The sequence below is a fragment of the Talpa occidentalis genome, unplaced genomic scaffold (genome assembly GCF_014898055.3).
Source record: "Talpa occidentalis isolate TD23 unplaced genomic scaffold, MPIMG_talOcc4v2.1 talOcc4.6, whole genome shotgun sequence".
In the NCBI taxonomy this organism is placed as follows: Eukaryota; Metazoa; Chordata; class Mammalia; order Eulipotyphla; family Talpidae; genus Talpa; species Talpa occidentalis.
The window spans coordinates 68,979,604-69,007,381 of NW_023604972.1; the positions used below are offsets into that span (position 1 = coordinate 68,979,604).

A 27,778-nucleotide genomic window follows, 5' to 3' on the forward strand; every position below is an offset into this window, starting at 1 on the left:
TATCTTTGCTCAGTGAGCTGTGAACTGAATAATCTTTTTAAATAAGGGTCTACTATTGGGCAAACCCTAAACAATGAGCTTGTTTTGTATAGAAAGTCTAAGGATATGGATCCTCTGTATAAAATTATGATTGAATGAAGACTGACCTAAACTAAGCATAATCACATCGTGATGTCTTCTTGGGTAAATAGCATAATTGAACTATGATTTTTTAATTTGCCTCTAAACCTACCCTCACAGAATTTAAGATACACTTCCACTTTGCTTCTTTTTTACTCCATGGACATGCATATGTGTGTTTGTACAAAGCTGCATACATGTGATATTTCTGGAAAACAGATAAATCGTTATAGAAAATACAGAAATCCTCAAAGAAAATAATGACAGCTACTCACATTTTCTCCATTCAGAGATAACCACTGTTAATGCCCTGAATTTTATGTATCACAACTTTTATATATTTCATATGTATCATGAATAAAGTTTGGTAGACTGGTTTTTTTTTTTTTTTCACATGAGGTTGAGCTATAGCTGGGGCCATATACCCTCAAGCCACAATGCAGCTACTAATGTTTTTACTATTATATTTTAGCTTTTAAGCCTCTTTGTAGAATTCCATCTCCATAGATTTTGACCATATCTAATGGCAAACAATAGCCTGTGTTAGTCCTTCTGATTTAGGATTAGGCCAATAGACATTGTTGCTCCCTCTTACCTAGACCCCTATACTCATCATGTACTTTTAAGAGAGAAACTCTAGAAAGGCTAGAGTTCCAAGAACCAAGCGAAGAAATTCAAGGACACCTTCCATGTAAATGCCAGAATTACTGTCTTTTCATTCGGTAATACTAAAAGCTCCACCTTCTAACAGATTGGGTCTAATAGTGTTATTGTCCTATAGGGATAATCCTACCTGCAAGGGTTTCAAATCTTCTATAGAGAGGATGTTAATTACTGATTACTTATAGTTGCTGGAAAAAAGTTTCTATTCTCTGGGATTATATGTACATTCAAGTCAATAAAATGATTATCTGTTAAATTGAACACATATAATGGATATAAAGTAAGAACGACACTAGGGTAAATGTGGCAGTAATATAGCATTTATTATTCACTTAGACATTCTGAATACATTAAATTATGTGTTCTTGGTTTCTTTGACTCTCTAAACATCATCAATTATTAAAACAGAGAAGACTGTAACTTTCCCCTTTTTATGATCATCCTTTGCTCCTCTTCAGTGGTCAGTATTATTTTTTGGGTGTCAGCTAGCAGGATGGATATCCCTTCCTGATAAGAAATATCCATTGTTGCTTCTTGGAAAAGGGAGAAGGTGAATATGTACTAATCATGAGACAGAAGTAAGAAAGGAAACATATTTCTCAGAAGAATATTCTAATGAACCAAAAGCTGGACTTATGTACTTAATGATGTAGTAGGAGGCTTAAGTTTTCTGTTTATTTGTGGTTCAGCTGTTCATCCATTCTTTTCTTTTATCCACTTATCCAAAAGAATTTGAATTTGTTTGTCTGATATTTCAGAAACTGTCTTGTTAATAATTTATGAATACTGTTCTCTCTACCAGAGCACTAAATGTGACCAATACTTTTGATTAGAATTCCAGAATATCAAAAGTTTCCTTTAGTCCTTGTTGAATAAATTTTTTTTTTTCAATTACTATCTGGAGAGAGGAGAGAAAGGTAATAAGGAATAATTACTCCTTTCTTCTACACTATACACATTTACTTTGGAACCCCATATCTCACATTTTCTCTTTTTACAGCAGACAAGATGCTGAACATTTTATTCCTGTAAAGTTGCTTTTTTTAAAATTTCTTTATTTCTTTTAACATTTATCATTTTTTACATTTTTAGAATATATTTGCTTTTCTCCACCCCCTCAGATTGAGTCCCCATAGAATTTCCTTCCCAGAGACACCCATGCACCATCACCACAGTCCCCTGTGCTCCTCCCTCCATCCCTCTCACCCCTCCCCATCCTCCTCCCAGCAGTATGTCTCTCATTTATAATTGTCTGTTTTTGCTTTGTTGTGTTTTTTAGTGTTATTACTATTTTTTTACACTGATGTCTTATTTGGTTCCCCTATATTCCTGTTATAAGTGAAACCATCTGATATTTTTCTTTTTCCTTCTGGCTTATTTCAATGAGCATAATTTCTTCTAGCTCCATCCACATTGCTGTGAATGGCATGAGTTTATCTTTTTTTGATTGCTGAATAATATTCCATTGTGTATATATACCACATCTTCTTGATCCAGTCATCTATTTTTGGGCATTTGGGTTGTTTCCAGGTTTTACCTATTGTAAATAGTGCTGCAATAAACATAGGCGTACAGATGCTCTTTTGAATCACAGTTTTTGTATTCTTTGGGTAGATCCCTAGGAGTGGAATTTCCAGATTGTATGGTAGCTCCATCTTTAGTAGACCAAGGAACCTCCAGACAGCTTTCCACAATGGTTGGACTAGTTTTCACTCCACCAGCAGTGTAGGAGAGTTCTTTTTTCACTGCATCCTCTCCAACATTTGTTTTTGCTAGTTTTCTTGATATGTGCCATTCTTACTGGTGTAAGGTGGTGTCTCAGTGTGGTTTTGATTTGCATTTCCCTGATAAGGGACTTTGAACATTTTTTCACATGCCTGTTGGCCATTTGAATTTCTTCTTTGGAGAAATGTCTTTTGAGTGCTTCTGCCCATTTCTTTCTTTTTTTTTTAAGTAATTTTTTTTTAAAGTTTTATTTATTTATTTATACAAGCACTGGGTACAGTCAGAGGAGCGAGAGGGTGAGGGAATTCACCAGAGCCAGAGTGGGGAACAGAACAGGCAGACTGATAAAATACACTACTGAGGGGAATAGCGGGGGTGGCAGGGGAGGTCTGTCCATGCCATGTGGGACCCTCACCTACGGCTGGGAATGGAACCAGTGCTGCAGAGGCTGCAGGCAGCTTTGCAGCCCAACGCTCAACCGCTATGCCACCAGGGGAGGCCCTTCTGCCCATTTCTTGACTGGATTGTTTATTTTGTTTTTATTGAGCTGTGTGAGTTCTTTGTATATCTTTGTGATCGGTCCCTTTATCAGTTGAATGGAATGCAAAGATTTTTTTCCCAAATCATTGGGGTGTCTGTTTTGGTTAATGGTTCTTTGGCTGTACAGAAGCTTTTCACTTTGATGTAATCCCAGGTGTTTATCTTTGCCTTCGCTCTCACTGCTTTAGGTGATGAGTCTTTAAAGATTGTTTCTGAGATGTATGTCTTATAGTGTTTTACCTATACTTTCTTCTATGTATTTTATGTTTTCAGGTCTTATGTCCAGTTCTTTTATCCATTTTGAGTTCATTTTTGTGCATGGTGAGAGGTGGTGGTTTAGTTTCATTGTTTTGCATGTGGAGGTCCAGCTGGTTTTCCCTCACCATTTATTGAACAAACTGTCCATGTTCCATTGCATAATCTTTGCTCCTTTGTCAAAGGTTAGTTGTCCATATAAGTGTGGCTTTAGTTCTGGGCTCTCTATTCAGTTCCATTGGTCTGTGTGTCTGTTTCTCTTCCAATACAAAATTGTTTTAATTATTATGGTTTTGTAGTATAGCTTGAAGTTTGGAAGTGTAATACCTCCTTTCTCCTTTGTTTTCATCAGTAGGGCTTTGGCTATTTGTATTTTTTTTGTGTGTGTGTGTGTGTGGTTCCATATGAATTTCATCAGCATTTGTTCTATTTCTTTGAAGAATGTCATTGGGATTTTTACTGGAATAGCATTAATCTGTATATTGCTTTTGGTAGGATGGCCACTTTAATAATGTTGATTCTTTCAACCCATGAACAGGGGATGTCTTTCCATTTCTTTGTGTCTTCTTCAATTTCTTTTAACAGTGTTTTATAATTTTTTTGTATAGGCCTTTCACTTCTTTTGTTAGGTTTATTCCCAAGTATTTGATTTTTTTTTTGTTTCAATTATAAAAGGGATGGTTTTCTTGATTTCTTCTTCTTCCGATTGATTATATATAGGAAGGCTACTGATTCTTGCATGGTGATTTTGCATCCTGCTACTTTACTGAATTGGTTGATTATTATTATTACAGAGTTTCTTTTCTGTGGAGGTTTTAGGGTTCTCTATGTATATTATCATATCATCTGCAAATAGTGATAGTTTTACTTTTTCTTTTTCCTATTTGGATTCCTTTTATGTCTTTCTCTTGTCTTATTGCCCTGGCTAGGACTTCCAATATTATATTGGAGAGCAGTGGAGAGATAAGATATCCTTGTCTTGTTCCTGATCTTAAAGGAAAGGCCTTCAGCTTTTCGCCATTGAGAATAATGTTGGCAGTGGGTTTGTCATATATGGCTTTTATCATGTTAAGGTATGTTCCTTCTATCCCAAGAATTTCAAGGGCCTTCATCATAAATGGATGTTGGACTTTGTCGAATGCTTTCTCAGCATCTTTTGATATGATCATATAGTTTTTATTTTTTTTTGTTGTTGTTGATGTGTTGGATTACACTTACTGGTTTTCATATGTTAAACCATCCTTGTGCCCCAGGGATGAATCCCACTTGATTGTGGTGTACTATCCCTTTGATGAATTGTTGGATTCTGTTGGCAAGGATTTTGTTGAGAATTTTTGCATCAGTGTTCATTAGGGAAATCAGCCTGTAATTTTCTTTTTTTTATGCTGTCTTTGCTTGGTTTTGGTATTAGAGTAATGTTGGTTTGGTAGAACTATTTGGTAGTATTCCTTCTTTTTCAATTTTTGGAAAATGTTTATGTAAGATAGGCACTAATTCACTGCTGAATGTTTGGTAGAATTCATTTGTGAAGCTGTCTGGGCCTGGGCTTTTGTTGTTGGGGAGTGCTTTGATTACTGCCTCAATCTCACTGCTTGTAATTGGTCTGTTAAGTTATTCTATTTCTTCTTTGTCCAGCTTTGAATGATTATATCATTCTAGGAATTTATCCATCTCCTCTAGGTTGTTGAATTTGTTTGCATATAAGTGTTCATAGTAATCTCTGATTATTCTTTGGATTTCTACTGAGTCTGTTGTGATTTCTCCTCTTTAATTTGTAATCCTATTTATATGTGTTTTCTCCTGTCTTTTCTTTGTAAACCTGGCTAGAGGTTTGTCTACTTTTTGTTTATTTTTTCAAAGAAACAACTTTTGGTTTCATTGATCTTTTTTTTTTATTTCCAATTTGTTTATTTCTGCTTTGATTTTTATTATTTCCTTTCTTCTACCGCCTTTAGGGTTTTTTGTTGTTCTTTTTCTAGCTCTTTGAGATGTGAGATTAAGTTGTTTCTTTGAGTTCTTTCTTGTTTGTTGATATGAGCCTGTATTGCTATATATTTTGCTCTTATTACTACTTTTGCTGCATCCCATACATTCTGGGAAGTGATGTCCTCCTTGTCGTTCAACTCAAAGTATTTTTTAATTTCTTCTTTGATCCTCTCATTATTCCAGTGGTCTTCCAGTAGTGTGGATTTCAATCTCCATGAAGTGGGAGGGTTCCTTGTTTTCTTTTCACGATTTATTTCTAGCTTGATGCCTTTATGATCAGAGAAGATAGTTGGAATGATTTTGATTTTCATGTATCTGTTGATGTTGGTCTTGTGGCCCAGTATGTGATTGATTGTGGAAAATGATCCATGCGCACTTGAGAAAAATGTGTACTCGGATTTTTTTGGGTACAGTGTTCTATAGATGTTTGTTAAATCCATGAGTTCTATGTATTTATTTAGGGCTCTAGTGTCTTTGTTTATTTTCTGTCTCATTGATCTGTCCATTGGTGAGAGTGGGGTGTTGAAGTCTCCCAATATATATGTATTTTCTTTAATGTCTGTTTTCAGAGCTGATAATAATTGTCTAATATATTTTGGTGCCCCTTCATTTGGTGAGTATATGTTGATGAGTGTTATATCTTCCTGATGTATTGTCCCCTTAATGATAATGTAGATAATGTAATGTCCATCTATGTTTCTTTTTACCTTTTTTAATTTGAAGTCTATTTCATCTGAGATAAGTATGGCTGTTCCTGCCTCCTTTTTTGGTTCATTTGCTTGTAGGATTGTTTTCCAACCTTTTACTTTCCATCTATGTTTATCTTTTGTGGTTAAATGTGTTTCCTGGAGACAGCAGAAGGTTGGATTTTGTTTTTCATTCCAGCCTGCTACTCTTTGTCTTTTTATGGATGAGTTTAATCCATGTACATTTAGAGTTAATATTGATATATTGGTATCTGTGTTTGCCATTTTGTTTGTCTTTTTTGTGATTTTATTCCTTGCTTTTTTCTGTTCTTCTTGTTCATTCCTCTGGTGGTTTTGGCTTTAGGACTTCTTGTAGAATTTTTTTGGAGTGAGGGTTTAGTTATAATGAATTTCTGGAGTTTCTGTTTGTCTGAGAAGGTCCATATTTTTTCTTCATAGGGGAAGGAGAGCTTTGCAGGGTAAAGTATTCTTGGTTGGCATTTGCTGTCTTGAAGTTTGCTGAATATGTTACTCTGTAATGTTTCTTCAGAGAAGTCTGAAGTTAACCTGATTGGTTTTCCCTTATAAGTTATCTATTTCTTCCCCCTTGCCAGTTTCATTATTTTTTCCTTGTCTTGGACTCGTGCAAGCTTTACTATTAGGTGTCTTGCTGTAGTTTTCTTTTCATTGTGGTAATTGGGAGTTCTTCTCACTTCTTGTGTGTCTATATTTATCTCCTTTTTCATGCTTGGGAAATTTTCTTCAATTATCTCCTTGAATAATTTCTCAGTTCTTTTGTCTCTCTCCTCACCTTCTGGAATGCCTATTACTATTACATTAGCTCTCTTCATGGAGTCTGATAATTGTCTAAGAGTCCCCTCATACTGCTTCATTTGCACCTCTCTCTCCTTTTCTCTTTTGGCTCTTTTTATTTCTGTGCCTTTGATAGTACTTATCTGTTCTTCCATTTCATCGATTCTGTTTTCATTGCTTTTTCCAGAGTTCTTTATCTCCTCTAGTAATCGTTTAATCTGCGTTTCTTTTCTCTCCTTTCTTAAGGTCTCAATTTCATTCTTCAGTTCAGTGATTATTTGTCTCAAATCATTTTTTTTCTTTTCATTTTCTGTCTGCTTTTTAATCATGATGATCATTAATTCTCTATCTGATAGGCCGAGAAGTTCTTCCATGTCATTGTTGAGCTCTGGTGACTGAATTTCTTTTTGTGGTGTGTTCTCCTGTGGGCTTGCTTGGTTATTTTTATTTTTTCTTCTCCCTGTTGTTTGCTTTCTAATTAGTTCTATGCATTGGGATTTTGTGCCTCTGGTGTTGGCAGGCATCTTTTTGGAGTGCTCCTTTAGGAGTGCCAGAAACAGTTTACCAGACTGAGACCAGCACTGGGAGGCCAAAACTCCACCAGGGTGTTGATGCTGTGTTGCTTGGCGCTGTCCCTTACAGTTTCCTCCTCCACATTTACTCAGTTCCAACAGGGAATCAGCTAGTTGGTGATTTTGTTCTGGTCACGAGGTGTCCTGGAGATCGGAACTTGCTGACCTGTTCTTTTCCCTAGTGGTTCTCTGAGAAATGGAGGGGAGGCAGAGGGGAGCACCTCAACACAGGGGCTCTTATTTAAGCTGGTGCTGTGTCTGCCCCGTGTTCACCCATTGCTGTTCCCTCAGCTGTATGGAGGGAACTGACTTCTGCACTCAAGGTCTCAGTTCCAGGGCTATCAGATCCAAAACTCTGGCTGTCACCCTGTGCAGTGCCCACTGCTATGGCACATCCCATGCTCCAGATCCTGTGCCTGGCTCTCTTGCTCCAGGCCTTATGTCTCTCCTTATCCCCATTTGCGTGGCCCACCCTCCCAGAGCCTGAGGGTTTTTTTGGGATCCCTGGTTTCCAACTATCAGGATGTTGGTGATTTTTTCTGGTCGCTAGGTGGCGCCAGAGATCTTTCCTAGTGTCCTTCCAAGAACAGCTTTTTTTCCCAGTGGGTTCAGGGGAAAAGTGTGAGAGTGGCATGGAGAGCCTCAACGGCTGGGGGTGCTGGGTCTGCCCTGTGCCCCACCGTCGTGAGGATCCTGTTCCCTGAATTTTGTGCCCCGGGTGTCAGTGAAGCCCTCAGATCCAGGACGTGGGCTGTAGCCCAGTTCAGTGTACACAGAAATGGCACCTTTTTTTAAAAAAGATTTGTTTGTTTGTTTATTTATTTATTTATTTATTTATGCAAGCACTGGGTACAGTCAGAAGCGCAGGAGGGTGAGAGAATTCACCAGAGCCAGAGCGGGGAGCAGAGCAGGCAGAAGGACCAAAGTACACTACTGAGGGGAGCAGCAGACAGCAGGAGAGGTCTGCATGCCATGTGGGACCCTCACCCGGTGGTGGCCGGGGATTGAACAGAAGCTGCAGAGGCTGCCATCAGCTTCACAACCCAGCGCTCAACAGCTGCGCCACCGGGGAGGCCCAGAAATGGCACCTTTTGCACCCTGCTCCCATGTCTTGGCGCCTGGTTTCTGATTACTCAGTGAGGGACATTCACCTCATTGAGGGCTCCCACCTGTCTCCCTGCAAGCCTAGATGGCAGGCACAGGGACCTGGGCAGCCACACTCTGAAGGCAGCCACACTCTGCATATGCTTTTTGAGTTTGCTCACCTCCTCTGCAATTCCTGGTTCTCCACAGTTCCAGTTCACAGGGTGCGATGCCTGAAATAGTTCCTTTCCACTCACAGTCCCACTTGACGTGTAGTTTGGTGTTGTTGGTTGTTTTTGTTTGTTTGTTTCCCTCCTTTCTGTGGTCAGAGAGTGCAGACTTTGTGGGTGGGGGTGGGTAGCAGGGTTCTGAGCTTTCCTCCCTTCTAGTCCTCTTTTATGGCAACTTTCTTCTTCAGGCAGTTTGCCAGAGTCACCCATTTATCTTCCGTGTCCCAGTTCTCACTGGGACCTGCCGCTTTTCCTCCCTGTTAACTTTTTTATGGGAGGACTTATTCGCAGCATTTCCCCACTGCCATGTTGATGTCTCTCTGTAAAGTTGTTCTTAATGATTATGCATTTCAGATGCATTAAAAGGACAGAGCCTGGAGAAAACACCAAATTGTCAGCAATGCTGTTTAGGTGGTTTGAGTTTTCAGATCCTTAAATTCATCTGCCTGTTTCCCCCATCTGTAGAAAAAGATGAAGATGCTTTACCTTCCTTCAGAGCGTGCCTATCTGGAATCACTCACTGGGATTAATGATTGTTTCTCAAGAAAGAGTTGTCCTAATTTTTTAAGGCTAAATATAAAATGGATTACCAATACTCAGAGAAGATCCTTTTCCAATAGCAGGGATTGTTTCTGGGCAGCAAAGGAACAGAGAGATTTTAGAGGAATCTAGAAAGTAGAGCCAATAAAATCTGGAGAAGAAAAATGCCAGCCCTGAGCACACCCCATAAGAGCCTTTTCTCTGGACTCTACTATAAATTCAAGTTGAGCTATTCCTTGTCCTTCTTTTTATCTTGCTCTTCAAGTCTAGTTTTCTGGGAAAACAGTTAAAATATATTTAAACTATAATGTAAATGTCACCCTAGAGAATACTTTCAAACTATATTTGCATGTTTCTTAAGTCGGTAGGTAAATCACATTCTCAAATGTGTGGTGCCAATGGCAAATAATTGCTTGTATTACTGGGAACAGGAGAATGCAGGCAGAGATAATTTCATAAGTAGATATAATCATAGCCAAATCCTAGGAATAGGAATTGAAAACATATATACAGTGTTTACTAATACAGTTAAACCTCTTCATAACAGACTCTACAGACATGGAATTTCCTTGAAATAAGTGTTCTTTGTTACTCTTCCATTCTTGCATCTTTTTGAACTTAAATTCACAGTGTTGTAGGGTACTGTCTAAAAAATCCTATAATGTGAAGATAATAAGGGAGGGCTCTTATAAAAAATACCATAGGATAGTGAAAAAAACTGGGCTCAAAATTGGGAGTTTTTTGGCTTCAAATTTTGACTCTACATGCCATTAAGTCTGAAAATCTGACCTACTGAAAATAATCTTGCTAAGTGTGATTTAATTTATAAATAAGCAGTGAATGTTTCTGATACTATGAGAACAGTAGGTAGAGGAGTGAAAAATTCAGAGCAATAAAACCTTTAACTTGGAGATGCAAAAACATACTCCAAAGAAGCATCATAGGCATTACCACCAGCAGCACTCACAGCAGCAACAGCATAGCCACTCAGCCACCAATACCTGCAAACTAGCTAGCAAGCACTCAAAATCAAAGCTTGACTATTTACCTGAAGAATTTTAGGAAACCAGGAGAGAAGCCATTCACCCAACATTGCCAGCTTTTCACAGGCCATCATCCTCCTGACATTGGTAAGAAGGAAGTGAGAAAGCTATTTGACAAATGTGGGAAGGCAGATGAAATTTTTATTCATGAGGATAAGGGCTTTCACTTTATCAACTTGGAAACATAAACCCAGGGGAAATTGTCAAAGTGGAACTGGACAATATGCCATCCCATGGAAAGAAAGCTGCTGTGTGTGCACTTTTCTTGCCATAGTACATCCCTCACAGTACATTCCAGGAAGACTTTCATATGTTTGGGCTGGTGGAGAGAGTTGTAGATATTGAGAATGATTGAGGAAGGCCCTCAGGAAAAGACAGTGTTGAATTCTCAGGGAAACCAGCTGCTTGGAAAGCTCTGGACATGTGCAGTGAAGACTTCTTCCTGCTAAACACATTTCCAATGCCTGAGACTATGGAGCCCACGGACCAGCTATATGATGAAGGATTTCCAGAGAAGCTAGTAATAAGAGACTAGCAATTTCAGAAGGAATGAGAGAAGGCACCCATTTCTGCACAGTCTGGCTCCTTTGACTAAGAGTATGCTCTGCCCTGGAAGACACTCACTGTTTTTCCACATCAAGGCATACTCCTAGTCAAAGGAGCCAGATTGTGCAAAAATGGGTGGCTTCTCTCATATCTTCTAAAATTACTAGTTCTTTATTATTAGCATCTCTGGAAATCCTTCATCATCTAGTTGGTCCATGGGCTCCACGATCTCAGGCACTGGAAAACATCAAGGGAGCTCTTGAGAAACCGGAACTCGGTGTGGCAGCCGCTCACCATGGACACCATGTCATGCTAATGAAGCAGGATTTGATGAGGCATTAAAGCTCTTCTGAGGATAAAAAAGTTGCATAATCAAGAAGTGCTTAAATAAAATCAAGTGGAGCTCAAACAGAGGGAAGATCATAGGCAGTGAGGAAGAGATGCAGTGACAGCAGGATGAAATGATGCAGCAACAGTAAGTAGCATTCAAGAAAACCTACCCTGATGGGACAGAACAGGAGATATGAATGGGCCACATGACAATGGTCAGTGATATGGGCATAAACAGCAGAGGCTCCATGGTCCCTGCCCCTGTGCCAACTGATACCCCAGTTTTACCAGGATCTGCTAATATTATGTCAGATAGAACCTTGGGATTAACTCCACCAACCATCAAATGTTTTGGCCAAGCTTCTATTGTATTACCCCTTCATGTCCTAAAGAAGACATTTTCTCTTACAGGTTTTCATTTCAACATATCTTAGAAAATAAATCTTGTGTTAACTTGCCTCCACCTTTTTCATGTGTACAGACAATTCAGGAATGGCCTTTTCATGTGTATGATTTTGCTGTTCACAGCTTTTCTTGATAGGCCTAGTATCATTTTGGGAACAGGGTTGCTATTTGCTGAAGGTCAGACAGTAACTCTTATTCTTTCCTATATTAGATAGCTATGCTGTGCACTTTTATTGCTCTACCATGTTTGATTTTCCCCTGATAACTTTAGCATTTTTCTGAGATGAGCAACAATGCAGCATCAACTTTTAAAAATATATTTAAACCATTTATAAGCGAACAAGCCATTTGACAACTTGCTATCTGCAGTTTCTTCTAGCTCTCCTGGCATATGAGTATATGATAGGTGATAGTTAAGGTCCTTTCCAGCATTATGAATCATGAAATCTTGCTTATATTTTCTACTGAATAATCTTTTTCTTAAAGTTTTTAAATTGAGAAATCACTTATTGCAGGACACCCACAAATAAAACTTGGGCAAATGCATTAAAAAACAAGCAAACATATCCATTTATATTGCTTGAAATATCAATCCAAACTTTGGATTAAAGGAGGCATTTTTCATTTAAATGGAAGACATACCTGGCTCATAACGATACCTTTAATTCTGAAAGGGCGGACAGAGGAGACTTTCTGAGACAAAGAAAGCTATATAAGGAAAAACTTATTTTTTAATTATAAATTTACTAAAATGCAGTAGTTCTCAACTAGAGATAATTTTACCGCAGGGACTATTTCACTATGTCTGAAGACTGTTTGATTGTCACATTGGTAAGAGCTATTGCCATCTAGTGCATAGAAGGCACTCGTGCTACTAATCATCCTACAATGCACAGCATGGGCTCCAGGAGCAGAATTGTCTGCCCCAAAATATCAGTAGTGTTGAGATTGAGAAACCTTAATGTTACTCTCTCAGGGCCATTGACCGTATTATAACAGACTTGAAATATCAAGTTAATAATGAGACCTGTACCCTCACTACAAAATGTTCACTTAAATTTTTCCTGGAGAGCAACCATCCTCTCAGAGGAATTCTTTAAAAGAACTAGGTAAAAACTTATTACTTTTGTGAATGCAGGCATGTATTCATGTATTCTAAGTTAAAATCCATACATTGTTTTGCATACATTGCTATCTTGCATTCTGATTTCTAAATATTCCTTTTCAGTTTGTAGCAAAAAAATAAAAGGACCTAATATTAGCTGTGATCATATTGAAAAATATGAAAATCCAGAAAGTTATTCAGATTTTCAGATATTCCTGAGTACTGTCAAATCAGACTGCATAAGTGGAGAGACATGCTGCTTTTTCAATGCACTGTCTTCAAACTAGTGGAGTTCTTTGTGTCTGATAGACTTGTGATGTACATCAGCCTTTTCTGTCTTTCAAGTAAACAATGGTAATTGACATTTGTAATGGGGAAAAAAAAGATTATTCAACAATGACGTCAAAAAAGAACTTCTAAAAGTTTCTGAGAAGCAACAGGTTACTCTATTGGCCAATCTTAGTATCTAATGTTATTCATTGCTACTTTCAAGCCTATTGTCCTCTATTAATTATGGTGTGGGACCGAAACACAGAGATGATCACGTCAATGCACTCCTTTCTCATGCTTGCCTGCCACTTTTCTATCAAGTATAGTCTGCTCCTTTACCCTCTTGAATTTCAGTTGGCCTGGGACTGCTTTGACCATTAAAATACAGCAGAAATAATATTGTGTCCGTTTGGAAGCCTGGTCTTTAAAAGACCAGTGGTTTCTACTTTCATCCTTCTGAAAACCAGCCCCTGTACTGGGCAGAATCTCATACAGTTACAGCGCGCAAAGCCATGTGAAGAAAATCAGTACTCTCGTTCACAGTCCCAGCTGGCAGCTGACAGCCATCAGCAGAGTGTTCACTCCTAAGAATCCAACTGAAAAAGTGAATCTATCAGTCTCATTTGAACCTATTATCTGATTCTACACAGAACAGACGCTAACAACATACGTAATATTGCCCAGATTGCAAATTCATAGGCAAATAATTGTTTTGTTTTATATTTGTACAGATTTGCTGTAGTTGATAAAAATTGCATGTATTTAAAGTGTACATGTTTTATCTATTTTTTTAAAGATTTATTTATTTATGCATACAAGAACTGGAATACAGGCCAAAGGTGTGGGGGGTAAGAGGATTCACCACAGACAGAGTAGGGAGCTGAACAAGCAGATGTACTGAAATACACTGCTGAGGGGAGCAGTGGGCAAGACAGGAGAGGTCTGCTGCACCATGTGTGTCACCTCCCTGGCTGCAGATTGAGTGCATGCTGCAGTAGGTGAGGATAGCTTCATAGTGCTGACGCTTAACCCCTTGTGAGGATAAAAGGCCCCTACAGTGCACATGTTTTAATACAGGTAACACTGTGAAATAATTATAACACACAAGATCATTAATATATACAGTTATATTTTCCTTTAATGAGAAAAATTAAGATGTACTCTCTTAGAAATGCTCAAGTACATAATACCATATTAATAACTTTAGTCACTGTGCTGTTCTTAGAGCTCCAGAATTTATTCACATTATATATCCAAACTTTCTACCCTTTGACTAACATTTCCTATTCCCCCCTCACCTTGACAACTGCCATTGTAATCTATGCTCCAATGAATTCAATATTTTTAAGATTTCACATGGAAGTGAAATCATGCATTTAAGTCTTTCTGCATCTGGATTTTTTCACTTAGCGTAGTTTTCTCCAGGTTCATCCATGTTATATCAAAAGAATTTCCTTCTTTATTTGGCTAAATAATGTTTCATTGTATATGTAAAATTTTATTAGTAAATACATAATATGTAATATCTAAATATGTCAATATATATTAAATATGATATATAATAAACTATTAGGTTAGATTGTTTAGAGATCTTGGTTGCTGTTAATAGTGCAAACATGAGGGTATAGATATGTATTCTAGATAATGATTTGATTTACTTTGGATAAGAGTCAGGAAGTGGGATTATTGAGACATATAGTCCTGTTTTTAACATTTTGGGGATCATCCATAGTTTTCTATAATGGCAGTAACAGTTTTATTCCAACCAATAAAGTTCCCTTTTCTTCACATTCTCACCAGCACTTGTTATCATTTGTATTTTTTATTATAGCCATTCTAACAACTGTGAGATGATATATCATGATGATTTTGATTTACATTTCACTGATGACTACTACTAACACTTTTTCATATACCTGTTGGTCATCTAAATGTCCTTTTTTTTCTTTTAAAGAACAATTGCTATTTAGGTTCTTTGCCCATTTTTATTTTTTTTAAAGTTTTATTTATTTATGCATACAAGAACTAAGGTGTAGGCAAGAGGTGTGGAGGGTGAGAAGATTCACCAGAATTAGAGTAGGGAGCAGAACAGGCAGATATACTGAAATACACTGCTGAGGGGAGCAGGCAAGACATCATGTGGGTTAGCTCTTTGGTCAGGGATTGAACTCATGTTGTTAACCCCTGTGCCACCAGGGAGGCCCTGCTCATTTGTAAAACAGTTTATTTTTGCTTTCTTGCCATTGGATTGTTTGAGTTTCTTGTACAATTTGGATATTAACCACTTCACAGATTTCTGTTAACACTGTGAAATGACTTTATGAATGTTTTCCACTATTCCATTTAATTTTGTTTTAAATCACTATGTTTTGGGGTAGGTTCTCTGTGGCAATAGAGTACCAATTCTTGCATCAAAGTCTGAACTTAAAAAGTAATTTCTGGGCCTCCCTGGTGGTGCAAGGGGTTAAGCATCAGCACTGTGAAGCAATCTGCAGCTACTGCAGCATGAGTTAAATCCCTGGCCAGGGAGCTGACCCACATGGCGTGGCAGACCTCTCCTATCATGCCAGCTGCTCCCCTCAGCAGTGTATTTCAGTTATTCTGCCTGTTCTGTTTTCCACTCTGTTTCTGGTGAATCCTCTCACCTGGCTCTTGTATGAATAGATAAATAAATCTTTAAAAAAATGATTCCTATTAACTATCCTTGGTAATATCCTATAGAGCAAAGTTTTATTTTATTTTAAATTTTATTTATTTATACAAGAACCAGGGTATAGGCCAGATGTGCTGGAGGGTAAGAGGATTCACCAGAGACACAGCAGGGAACAGAACAGGCAGACTGACAAAATATACTGCTGAGGGGAGCAGCGGGCGAGACAGGAGAGGTCTGCTTCGCCATGTGGGATTCTCGCCAGCCGGCTGGGATCTAACCCGCACAGCTTCACGGTGCGGCGCTCTACCACCTGCACCACCAGGGAGGCCCCAAAGTTTTTTTTTTTTTTATTAATAACAAATGCCCTGTGATTTATAGTCTTATTTATAAACAATAGGGAGCTTTAAGGTGTTCAAATAAATGAACATCATTAATTGCATAGTTTATTGAAGAGATAAGTACCTGACTTTTGCTGTGTGGAGTATATGCTGTTTTCACCATGATTCTAGGATTGAAAACTTTCCCCACCCAGTTTTAAATCCTCTCTGTGACATAGGCACAATAAGGAAAAAGCACTATGTGAATCTGGAATCTTTACCTATTTTGAGGCAATTACTACCATCATCCTAACTCCTTCTATTCAACAAAGGATGAAACTGAATCCATTTTCTGTGGAAAGGCACAATTAGAAAAATATTAGCATCTAACTATAGTGTGAGGTCATTTGAATTTCTTTTTGCAGTAGTTAGGCACCATTACTACTTTCTGGTGACATTTTATTTCATGGCCACCACCCCTAAACCAGTAAACATTTAATAAGATGTCCTCAAATTGTAGCTAATGCTTTATATGTTAAATACTACTTAGGAAGCTTATGTTAGAAAAAAAAAAAGCACCAAGAAATTTGGGGAGTGTTATTTTTTGACTTTGTAAGAACATGGAAAAATCTAAATAACGTTATAAATCCTAGTTGACTGTTCTGATGTCCTTGAAGTATGATTCAAACTGGTAAAGACTCATTTTATCAGCTACAAATCTAACAGCTTTAATTTTTACCAAATGCAGTCACAAGTTTAGAGACCAGAACTCATGAACAATAGTCCTATTTACATTTGAAACTCGTACACTTTAGGGTATGTAAAATACTCAATAAGACTGCTTGGAGTAGAATTTATTATAAACATGCAATTGCATTTGCCTATTTATTATTATTATTTTTAATTCCAGAATCTTGGCTATTGAAATCATAGCCAAAATTAAAAAGTAGACTACTCATATTAGAAAAATGCATCCTTTTCACTTAACTGCAATAGCTAGACATCCAAGTGTTTCTGTTGATTTCTTTGTGGCCTCGATGTGACCCAGTACTTATTTTAATAGATGAAAACAGAAACTAAATTCTACCCAGCTAAAGGAAGGCATTCACGTTGAATGCAATTAGACTTTCATTTCAAGGATAAGAACTTCATATTTCATAAAGCTCTGGAAAGTGTGGTTACTATAAGATTTGGAGGATTTTAAAGGGAACCTTAAAACTTGTAAAGGAAACAGAAAAGTTATCAGAATGAAGTAGTGGAGTAGTTTGGACACATGATCTGATCATTTCTGCTGAACCAATCAATTAGGAAGGGCACTGAAATGAAATGAGTCATTTAAATGCAACTCATTCCACATGAATTAACTTAATTTTACAGAGATTTGCTTAAATATGCCTTTCATATATTAGTTATGAATACATCATTGGAATGTTTTTAATTATTAATTCAATCGTCACTCAATATCCAGTTTGAAAAATAATTAAAATATACATTAAAATTTAGTATAATCAATTTGTCTACGCAGTAATTGACAGAGCAGTTATACTATTACAATATACAGGTGAGCACTTTTGTATTAATTATACTTAAAACCACTAACTCTTGTTTGCTTTTATTATAGTTAAGGGATTTAACATGATACCTACCTTGTTACCAAATTTTTAATGTTGACTATATGTCAGTTACTTATTTAATAGCATTCTCACATCACTGAAATCAGCAGAAACTAGTTTTACATAATCAGGAAAAATACCTCTTCTGTAGGTCATTTTGATACAAAATCACCTAGGATGAAGCTGTGAACCCAACTGGCACTCATCAGATATGGGAGGATTGTGATATTGATGAAGAGTTCAGAGCGTCACCCAACAAATGTTGGAGTCAGTACAGTTGGGGGCAGGAAAGTGTGAACTCTAAGAACATAGACTCTAAGCTTAGCTTATGTCCCAGCTCTTCCTCCTTAGTACCTGTGTGCCCTTTTGCAACTTCACTTCCCTGAGACATCAAATCACATCAATAAAAAAAAAAAGATATAAAATTATGCTTACCTATAGAGCTATTTTGAGATTAAATAAAAAGAGGAACATGTGAAGAGTATTAGAATATATTTTTTTTTCTTAATAGAGGCCTGTTTTTATTTATTTATTTTGTTTTTTGTTTGTTTGTTTATACATGCACTGGGTACAGTCAGAAGCGCGGGAGGGTGAGAGAATTCACCAGAGCCAGAGCGGGGAGCAGAGCAGGCAAAAGGACCGAAGTACACTGCTGAGGGGAGCAGCGGGCGGCAGGAGAGGTCTGCGCGCCATGTGGGACCCTCCTCCGGTGGCCGGGGAGCAGCCGGGGATCGAACCGGCGCTGCAGAGGCCACGGGCAGCTTCGCAACCCAGCGCTCAACCGCTGCGCCACCAGGGAGGCCCTAGAATATAATTTTTAGAGTCCTTCCCTCACCTATCAAGGATAGTCTACGACCAGTTAGGTTTTCATTGATAACAACCTCCAATGGTCATGCAGACTTTTAGTACTGTCGACATGTTTCTGGATGTTGTCTCCCAGGTGTTTTCTCAGTATTTCAACTTCTTTGATCTTAAGACATATTGTTACCAACATATGCTTCCACTACACCTGGCAAGAAAACAGAAGTTTAAGAGTCAAGCTCCAGAGGTTAGAAGCTCTTATCCAGAATTAATACATGCATCTTCTATTTTTTAAGATTTATTTATTTATGTATACAAGAACTGGGGTACAGGCCAGAGGTGTGGGGGTGAGCAGATTCACCAGAGACAGAGTAGGGAACAGAACAGGTGGATTGACTGAAATACACTGCTGAGGGGAGCAGTGGGTGAGTCAGGAGAGGTCTGTGGCACCATGTGGGTAGCTCCCTGGCTGGGGATTGAACTCACACTGCAGTGGCTGCGGATAGCTTCATAGGTTGCATCTTAACCCCCTGCGCCACCAGGGAGGCCCCATCTTCTGTTTTTATTTTGTAGATCAGATTAGTCACATGACATACCTCAGTCTAGTCCAAAAGATCTGGGACATGTAATACTTTGTGCTTTGAAATGGAAAATAGATATCAGTAACAGTCATGTCCACTGCACTGAGCTCCCCTGCCCTTCCTTCCCCTCTCCTCTCCTCCCCTCCCTTCCCCTCCCATCTCCTCCCCTCCCCTCCCCTCCTTTGTCCTCCCCTCTCCCCCCCACCCTTCCCATGGCTCCTAGGTTTATGGCATTGTAGTGTAAGTGATTTTCAGGCTTTTCTGTGCTTGGCCATTACAATTGTCTTGCCGATGGGGCACCTGCATTTTGTTACATTGTTATAAGTTATGTTATTTACTTATGTGTGCCATGGTTGCAGTATTGAGATATTAGCTAAGAGAATCAGAGGCAGGAGAGAGTGCTAGAGAGAGAGAGAGAGAGAGAAGGGGGAAAAGAATGCCTGAGAGCCCAGAGTGAAGATTTACTGGGGGCTTGGAGGCCTATCGGCCTCCTGGCACCCCAACATCCTTGCTTGCAGTGTACCTGGTTGCTGCACTACATGTCAAAGCTCAATAAAAACCTGAGAAAGTCACTGAAAGCTCCAGGACTCTCCTTTACCCGACTGCCCAATCATAGATGAACAAGCTCTGTGCCTTCCTGGCTCTACAGTTATATAATTTAAAGTCAAAGTAATATATGAAGGGGAAACTCTGGGAAGTTAGTAAGATTTCAATGGAAAATTCCATATACAGAAAAATAAGGGAAGAGTGAGGAGACAAGTGTCAACATGTGCCAAAGTTGTAAAAGACCCTGAGGATTTGATGTAAAGAGAAATGTAATTACATTAGGGAAGCTACTCAAACAGAAACTTATGAGGAGAGGGATTATAAGAAATTTTTTTGTGTATTATCAACATAATCTCCATTTATTCATTTTCCTGATAATGAGATAATTTATTTAAATTATGTTTAATTGTTTTGCATATAGGAGTACATTATCAACTTGAGCCTGAGCTTTGTGTGGATTTGCATAAACTGCTTTAGTGTAATATCTGGCATATATAAATTGTTTAATAAATGATATCAGCTATGAATGCTCTCAGGTGAAAGTCATTTAAAATCTGATCAATGTTGGTTTTAAAAAATTTCATTATTTCTTTTATGTAGAAAGACTTTATTACATAAGAAGAAATCTGTAGTTAAGTAGCTGAAACTGGGTAAGCATCTCATTAATAGTAGTAGCTTGTTTTGGGCCTTCCTGGTGGCAGAAGGGGTTAAGAGGCATCACTATGAAGCTATCCACAGTCACTGCAGCATGACTTCGATTTCTCATTCCTCCAAAGAGCTACCCACATAGCGCAGCAGATCTCTCCTGTCTCACCTGCTACTCCTCTCAACACTGCTGTTCCTGTGCTGTTTCCCGCTCTGTCCTCTGGTGAATCCTCTCACTCCTACCCTTGCACCTCTGCCCTGAACTCCAGCTCTTGTACGTATAAATAAATAAAATCTTTAAAAAATAGCAATGATAGTTTGAAGGTGGCCTCCCCAAAACAGGCATGTCCTCAGAAAATGCATATATGCACCTCCCCATTATCATCACAGCATTACTTATAATAACCAGAAAGCATTACTGAGCTAATAAATGATTTTTTAAAGTGATATTTATTAACTGTGGATTTGGGTATGATCAGAGGGAATGGCAAGATGATATCCAGAGCTAAAACTCAAAAGATATTTAATCTGAAATACATTTCAAATACATTTCATTAAAGTACTGTTTATACCTTTGATTTTTAAAGTGACATACTGAATCTTAAATTCTCAGTGCAGAGTTTTAACAGTATATTTATAATACTTTTACTTAATTCTAATTAAATATTTAGGTACTTGCTTGCTATGATTTATCAATAAAATTCTTAGTAAAGGCTACTGTTTTTATAGTCTTTTTTCTTAATGTGGTTTTAAGTATTTGTCCTAATGAAATGCCTCATTCCACTATGTTACAACTTCTTGATATAAAATGTCCAACTAATAGTGAAGTTATATTTTACTTATTTTAGAAAGCATCACAATACTCCATACTCTTTTTTGTTTTTAAAGATTTATTCATTTATGCATACAAGAACTGGGATATAGGCCAGAGGTTCAGGGGGTGAGAGGATTCATCAGAGACAGAGTGGGGAATATAACAGAAGGATTGACTGAAATACATTCCTGCTGAGGGGAGTAGTGGGGAGACAGAAGTCTTCTGTACCATGTGGGTCACCTCCCTGGCTGGGGATCAAATTTGTGCTGCAGTGGCTGCAGACAGCTTCATATTGCTATGTCTTAACCCCTTGTGCCACCAGGGAGGCCCCAATGCTCCACACTCTTAATTAGCCTTGTTCACAAACATCTTTATTTAATAAATTATAATCATAATTTCCATATATGACAGTCACACACCTAATAATCTTTACTCTCTAGAAAGAATGTGAAATAATGACCTCTGAGAACAGTTATACATCAAACCATTTGTGGGTTAAATCCCATGCATTTTATACATATATGACCTCGTTCACAGTTGTTTTATCTTTAATGTGGAACAGCAGGGTAGCAATTTTGTTTTCTGCATCACCAATTCTTGAACCCACTTTCCTTCTTCTGAATTTCATCTACTTTGTACAAATAACAATACCTACCTACTGTATCCAGAATACATGTTAGATACTTAAAATTTGCATAGAGTGGCCCACATCTTGACAACATCATTGCACAGTCAACACTTGCTATGTCCATTTTACAAATGAAGAAATAGATGTTTAGTATGATTAACCTCGTAGAATAATTAGCTACTAAGTTACAGAAATAAAATTTGAATCAACCTCTGTCAAATATCAAAGTTCCTGGTCTTTACTTACTTAAAAGTACATTATACTTTATAGATAACCCTCTTGATTTATTACTGGCGTTAAATTAAATCAAGCAAGACACATTTCCTGAGCACATATTACAAGCCAAACACCATTCCAGGCATCAGAGGCAACAATGGTGCATGCAAGAAAATGTCTTTATGTATCTGTCAGGGTTCTATCAGGAGACAAAAACAAATCAGTTACTTTAACAGAAAGTCATATACAGAATGTATAGAGTAGTTATCTAGCTATCAAAAAAAAAAATGAAATGGCATAGAAGAAATGCTCAGGTATCACAAATCAGTAGAGCACACATTCTGCCCCTAACACTGAAGAATCAGAGGCAAAGATTATAGTTTTTTTTATTTTTTAAAAGATTTATTTATACATACAAGAGCTGGGGGTACAAGTCAGAAGTCTGGGGGGTGAGAGGATTCACCAGAGACAGGGTGGGGAACAGAACAGGCAAATTGACTGAAATACACTACTGAGGAGAACAGCAGAGGAGAACAGGGGAGCCAGGAGAGGTCTGCCGTGCCATGTGGGTAGCTCCCTGGCTGGGAATCGAACTTGTGCTGCAGGGCTTCAAAGAGCTTCATTGGTTGAATCTTAACCCCTTGAGCCACAGAAAGGCTCCAGTTAGAAATTTTTAAATGTAGAATTTTTGAGATGGGGGTCCACAGATGGGCTTTCAGACTACTGAGGAGAGAAGACTAAATGGTTAGGGCTGGGTCACTAGTGGGAACGTCATTAGTCTTGAGAGCTGGAAGACTGCAAACTTAAATTAAGAATAACCTGCCATAGGGCCTCCCCAGTGGCGCAGCAGGTTGAGCACAGCACTGTGAGGCTGTCCGTACCCTCTGCAGTGCAGTTTCAATGGCCAGCCAGGGAGATTCCCCCAAGGCACAGCAGACCTCTCCTGCTTCCCCCGCTGCTCCCCTCAGCAGTGTATTTTAGTCAGTCTGCCTGGTTTGTTCCCCGCTCTGTCTGTGGTGAATCCTCTCATCCTCCCACACCTCTGGCCTTTACCCCAGCTCTTGTATAAAAACAAAATAAATCTTAAAAAAATAATAATAACCTGCCATAGTTGAAATGCAGAAGTGCTCTTAGTGTGACACCAACAAGAACAGAAAGTTTCTTCTTTTTCTAGACGTCCATCTCCCTCTGCTGTCCCTATTGGAATCTAAGAGAGAGGCAGTAGATACGTGAAGAATGTGATTGTAGAGTCTTGGTACTAACATCACAAAGTAGAATATAAAAAGGTATGTTTGAAGCTGAGCTAACTTACTGTTAACGCCCTTACACCTTCAATCTAGTGGAATGACTTATGCAAACTATCACATTTATTGTTAGACCACCAAAAAAAAGTGTGTGTATGCACATCCTTCCACAAACTTTAATATGTAGGAGTATCAGCTCTTTAGTATAGTCTCTTTAGATGCATTTGAATCAATTCTGACTTCCATTGCAGTGTGTGTTTTGACTCCTAATTTTCCTGGGGTTTAGCAAACATCAAAGGTTTTGCTGCAGCATTCACAAGGTTTGCTCTAGTTACTCTTGAGAGCTCCATGTTCTCCCTGGTTTCAGTGTCTTTCCTGCAAAGAATTTAGGCCATTACAGAAGACAAACTTTAGGCAGTTTATGCCTTTGTATCTATAAAAACATCCTGAAATGTGAAAATATTAAGGGGTGTACAGTACATGGAAAAAAACTTCAGAAAAGCAAATAAAAATTAATATTTAATGTATTCTCCTTTGACACAAATTCAATGCTTATGGGTTTAGGTTAATTTTATAATATTGCAAGAAATGACTGTGAACAATGTGTCTATTTTATAGCATGTCTCACTTTGTACCTATTATGAACTCTCCTGAGTAGATAGCTCTTGAGGGAAAGGACCTGAATTTAGAATATTTTTCCTATGTGCCCCGAAATAGAGCATGTGAGAAAACTTCCTTCATGATCTTGGTCCAATGATGTAATTTACCTGCTAAACTTTGAAAATCTCTGACAAAAGAGAAACAGTTCTTTTTATTTTAATCATCACTGCTATTTTCAAGATGTAAAAACCACTTGTTTCTCTAAGTGTTGCATTCCCAGACAGGGTATTATTGGTGTCCATGAAAATATTCCCAATTCTCTGTCTTCTTCAAAGCAGAACAGAAGCAGCCTAAAACCCAAGTAATTTTCAGTCTTAGTTTCAAGGTCCTTGGAGATAATGGATGCGTTATTTGATTTATGTATTAAATGTTATTTACCAGCATGATCTGTGCCCTTGCAATCCTGGGTCCAGTCTGTTTTTTGTCGATGTTAGAGTATTGCCTCAGGAGTCTCCACTTAGGCAGAGCCTAGGGAATTGAAGCTTCTGATCTGCCACACAATGCTAGGGAAACCTGATACGTGAGGACATCTAGTTGTGCTGTGAACTCCAAGAAATTACTTGCCAAGGAAGTCCTGTGATTTCCCTTTCTGACACTGCCAACTCTGTGTGGAATGAGATGGTAAAGTGTTCCTGCTGTGGGGTTTGGTTTATTCCAATAAATAACTCACTATTGTACCCCAAAAACAACTGGGCATGACAATAATGAAAAACTCTAACACAGTGCTAGGGAGTGGGTCTATACATTGTATTCAGAGATAACTGCAGTAGACATGCTTCATGCTTCTTTGATAACCTGCGAACAGGGGCAAATCAAAGCCCAAAGAGGCTGTTTATGCTCTACCTAGTTTTCATAATATGAAATTGTTCCCTCCCAAATCAAGACAGCTATTAAGATATAGGAGATATATCTCTGATTATTTTGTTTCTCACTAGGTTCTCACACTCATTTCATTTATCACATGCGTTACTGCAGTAAATACTAGAATTAAATAAATAAAAATTTAAAAATGTGTCAATTATTTTTTTTTCTAATTTACATGATATAAAGAACTTAACCTTTCAAAAATCCACCTCTGGTGCAGTGTATATGTGTAGCCTAAAAGAAAATTAGTGTCACTCAAGACTTCTAAAACATTTATACACAAAGAAATTTTATTTAGTATTTTTGATAACATACAATGCATGGTGATAAGCAACACTTGAGTCCTCTCTCACACCATTTTTCCCAAGTAGAAGAGAAGTGTTGCTTGTAATAAGGTTGCTCCCAAAGCAACATTTGATTCTTCTCTCACACCCCTTTTTTTTCCTATAGAAGAGAAGTCCCCCTTGTAATAAGGTTGCTCACTTAATATCATCCCTCAATGGTGCCCAGGAAAAAATAATAAATTAAAGTTTGTTCCCATGAATCACTGGGATTTTTTCAACCTCTCTGAGGTAAGGAGATTTATGTCATGAAACCAATTGCTTTTTCAGCCTGTCTTACAGTGTGCATTGTCTGCACATTAAGATATGTTTCCCTTTCTTTTTCAATGTTAGCTAGCCTCTAAAGGTCACAAAAGCTAAATCCAAATATAATGACATCCTGTAACATATCTATTGTCAAGAACCACTAACTGACTCTAATGCAATGCATTCCTTAATGCAAAGTAGCATTCTCTCAGCATTTACTATGCTCCTGTGCATAGACTCAAATCATTTTATGTTTGCATTAAAGAATAAATTATTATGAAATAAAGGGAAAAAATGAAAGTATTAATCTTCATCATCATTAAGAGCTTGGATTGGGGCCTCCCTGGTGGCACAGTGGTTGAGCACTAGGTTGCAAAGCTGCCCGCAGCTTCTGCAACACTGGTTGGAACCCCGGGCACCCGGCGAGGGTCCCATATGGTGTGCAGACCTCTCCTGCCGCCCGCTGCTCCCCTCAGCAGTGTACTTCGTCAGTCTGCCTGCTCTGCTCTGCTCTCCGCTCTGCCTCTGGTGAATTCTCTCACCCTCCTGTGCTTCTGACTGTACCCAGTGCTTGTATAAATAAAAAAAAATTAATTAAAAAAAAATCTAAGAGCTTGGATTGGACTTTGTGGTTTTACATGGAGAGAAATTTCAAAAGAATTTACCCAACAGATGACTTTGCATTAATCCCAAGAGCAAAACTCTTTGTGTAGATAAAAAACATTTATTCCCATGGAAGTAGATACTATCTTACATAGAAATCTAAATTGAATTCCCAATAGAGCTATTAGTCTAGTTGCTCATTAACCTGTAGGAGCTCAGAAATCCCGAGAACCGAAATCTGTTTTAGTCATTCCACTGGCACTAGGAATAATTTAAGAACAATGTTGGAGTCCTCTCCTAAAGCATAGGATAAAGAGTAGAAGTTTCTTTCTCAGTGTGATTATTTTCTCCTCATTCTAAACCAATAATTCCTCATGTCCCTCCAAAGCAACCTCTTCAGAGACTGAGCTGTGGTAGCTGAATTTTCATGAAGACTGAAATTAACTGTAATAACCTTTGTATGTTATTTGAAATCCCACAATGGTGCAATGAAAATGGAAAACCTTCTTCTTTCATTCCTTCATAAACCAAATAAAAAATTAAAACAACTCATTTTCTTTCCAGTGGAGACTCTTTAATAGTAAAATGAAAAGATTTTAGACTTCTTTTTCTGCAACAGCTCCCACACCTACCTAATTTAATGATACTATAAACTTCTAGTAGTTGCACTTCACAGATAACACATTAAAGTGTAGCACTGGGTGAGAAATAAACTGGCAGCGATACCTTTCAGGAAAAACACATTCGTTAGACATGAAAACAACAGGAAAGAAAGCTCACACTTTGACCTAGGAAGATATGTGAAATATCAAGATTTTTGAAACCACACTAAATCCTAGAAAGATGAATAAAGCTTTCATTATTTAATCATGCTGCTTTGGTGTGAAGAGGATGAATACTAATGGAGTTTTGTCATATTTAACACAATCATAAGGTATGTTCTCCACTTAATGCTTGTGCCTACAATCCAACCATTAAGACTCCTACAGAGAAATGAAAATGGTGATATTTGCAATACTGAAACACTCAACTACTACTAGGTAGGAAATAGCTAATACAAAAAACCTTGCTCTAAGCAGAAAAAGAAGCCATTTAAATAATTCTGAAATCTTGAAGAATCTATGATATGATGAATAGAGTGAGAAAAATACATTTACTATTTCCCTAACTGGAATAGAGGAAGAAGTTAGCCACAAAGACAAGAATATTGGCTTTTGTTCCCTTTTTTATTTCTGGCTCATTCAAACATCCAGGAGGAAATAAACAACTTGTTTTGCTTTCCAATTAATTAATTAATTAATTATATCCTAAGATGAGTGATGGGGTAGTTTCTAAGTCACTATCTTTCCAAGAGGTCCAACTAACCCTATCATGACTATCATTATGCATATAAAAATTTTAAATAAGCATTTTGAAAAGAAAAATAGAATAAAATTGCTTTAAATTTCAAAGACAAAATCAAAATGTAATTTGAAAGTGAAAATACAAGTTGGTCAGGACAGTTCAAAGGCTTTGTGCGATTAAAAAACTTCACTATAAAATTCATATTAAAATAAAAGAAGAAGAAAAGAAGAAAAGAAACCTAAATGTAAAACCAGAAGTTTAGCTAAGTTGGGACCACGTTTTTTTTAATAAATTTTATTTTTATATTCCCCATACAATTGCAACCCCCTTATTTTGACCCCAATCCCTCCCCTCCCCGCCCCCACCCCCCACCCCCCATAGAGTGTCTCTGGTTCACAGTTTTTTGTTGATTTTGATTTTCACTTTCTTATAGTTATTCATTTTCCTGGTCCCTTATTTAAGTTTTCTAGATTCCTTCTATGAGTGAGACCATCCGGTATTTTTCTTTTTCTTTCTGGCTTATTTCGCTCACCATGATCCCTTCCAGCGCCATCCATGTTGCTGCAAATTGCATGTGCTTATCTTTTTTGAATGCTGAGTAATATTCCATGGTGTATATGTACCACAACTTCTTGATCCAGTCATCTATTTTGGGGCATTTGGGTTGTTTCCAAAGCTTAGCTATTGTAAACAGTGTTGCTTTAAACATAGGGGTGCAGGTGCTCTTTGGAATTGATGTTTCTGTGTCCT

At 37.9% G+C, this 27,778-nt stretch overlaps 1 pseudogene; it reads left to right on the forward strand.

Annotated features, from left to right (window-relative positions):
* Positions 1–171: 171 nt before the first annotated feature.
* LOC119260380 (non-POU domain-containing octamer-binding protein-like) lies at positions 172–11,566 on the forward strand (annotated as a pseudogene).
* Positions 11,567–27,778: the final 16,212 nt, after the last annotated feature.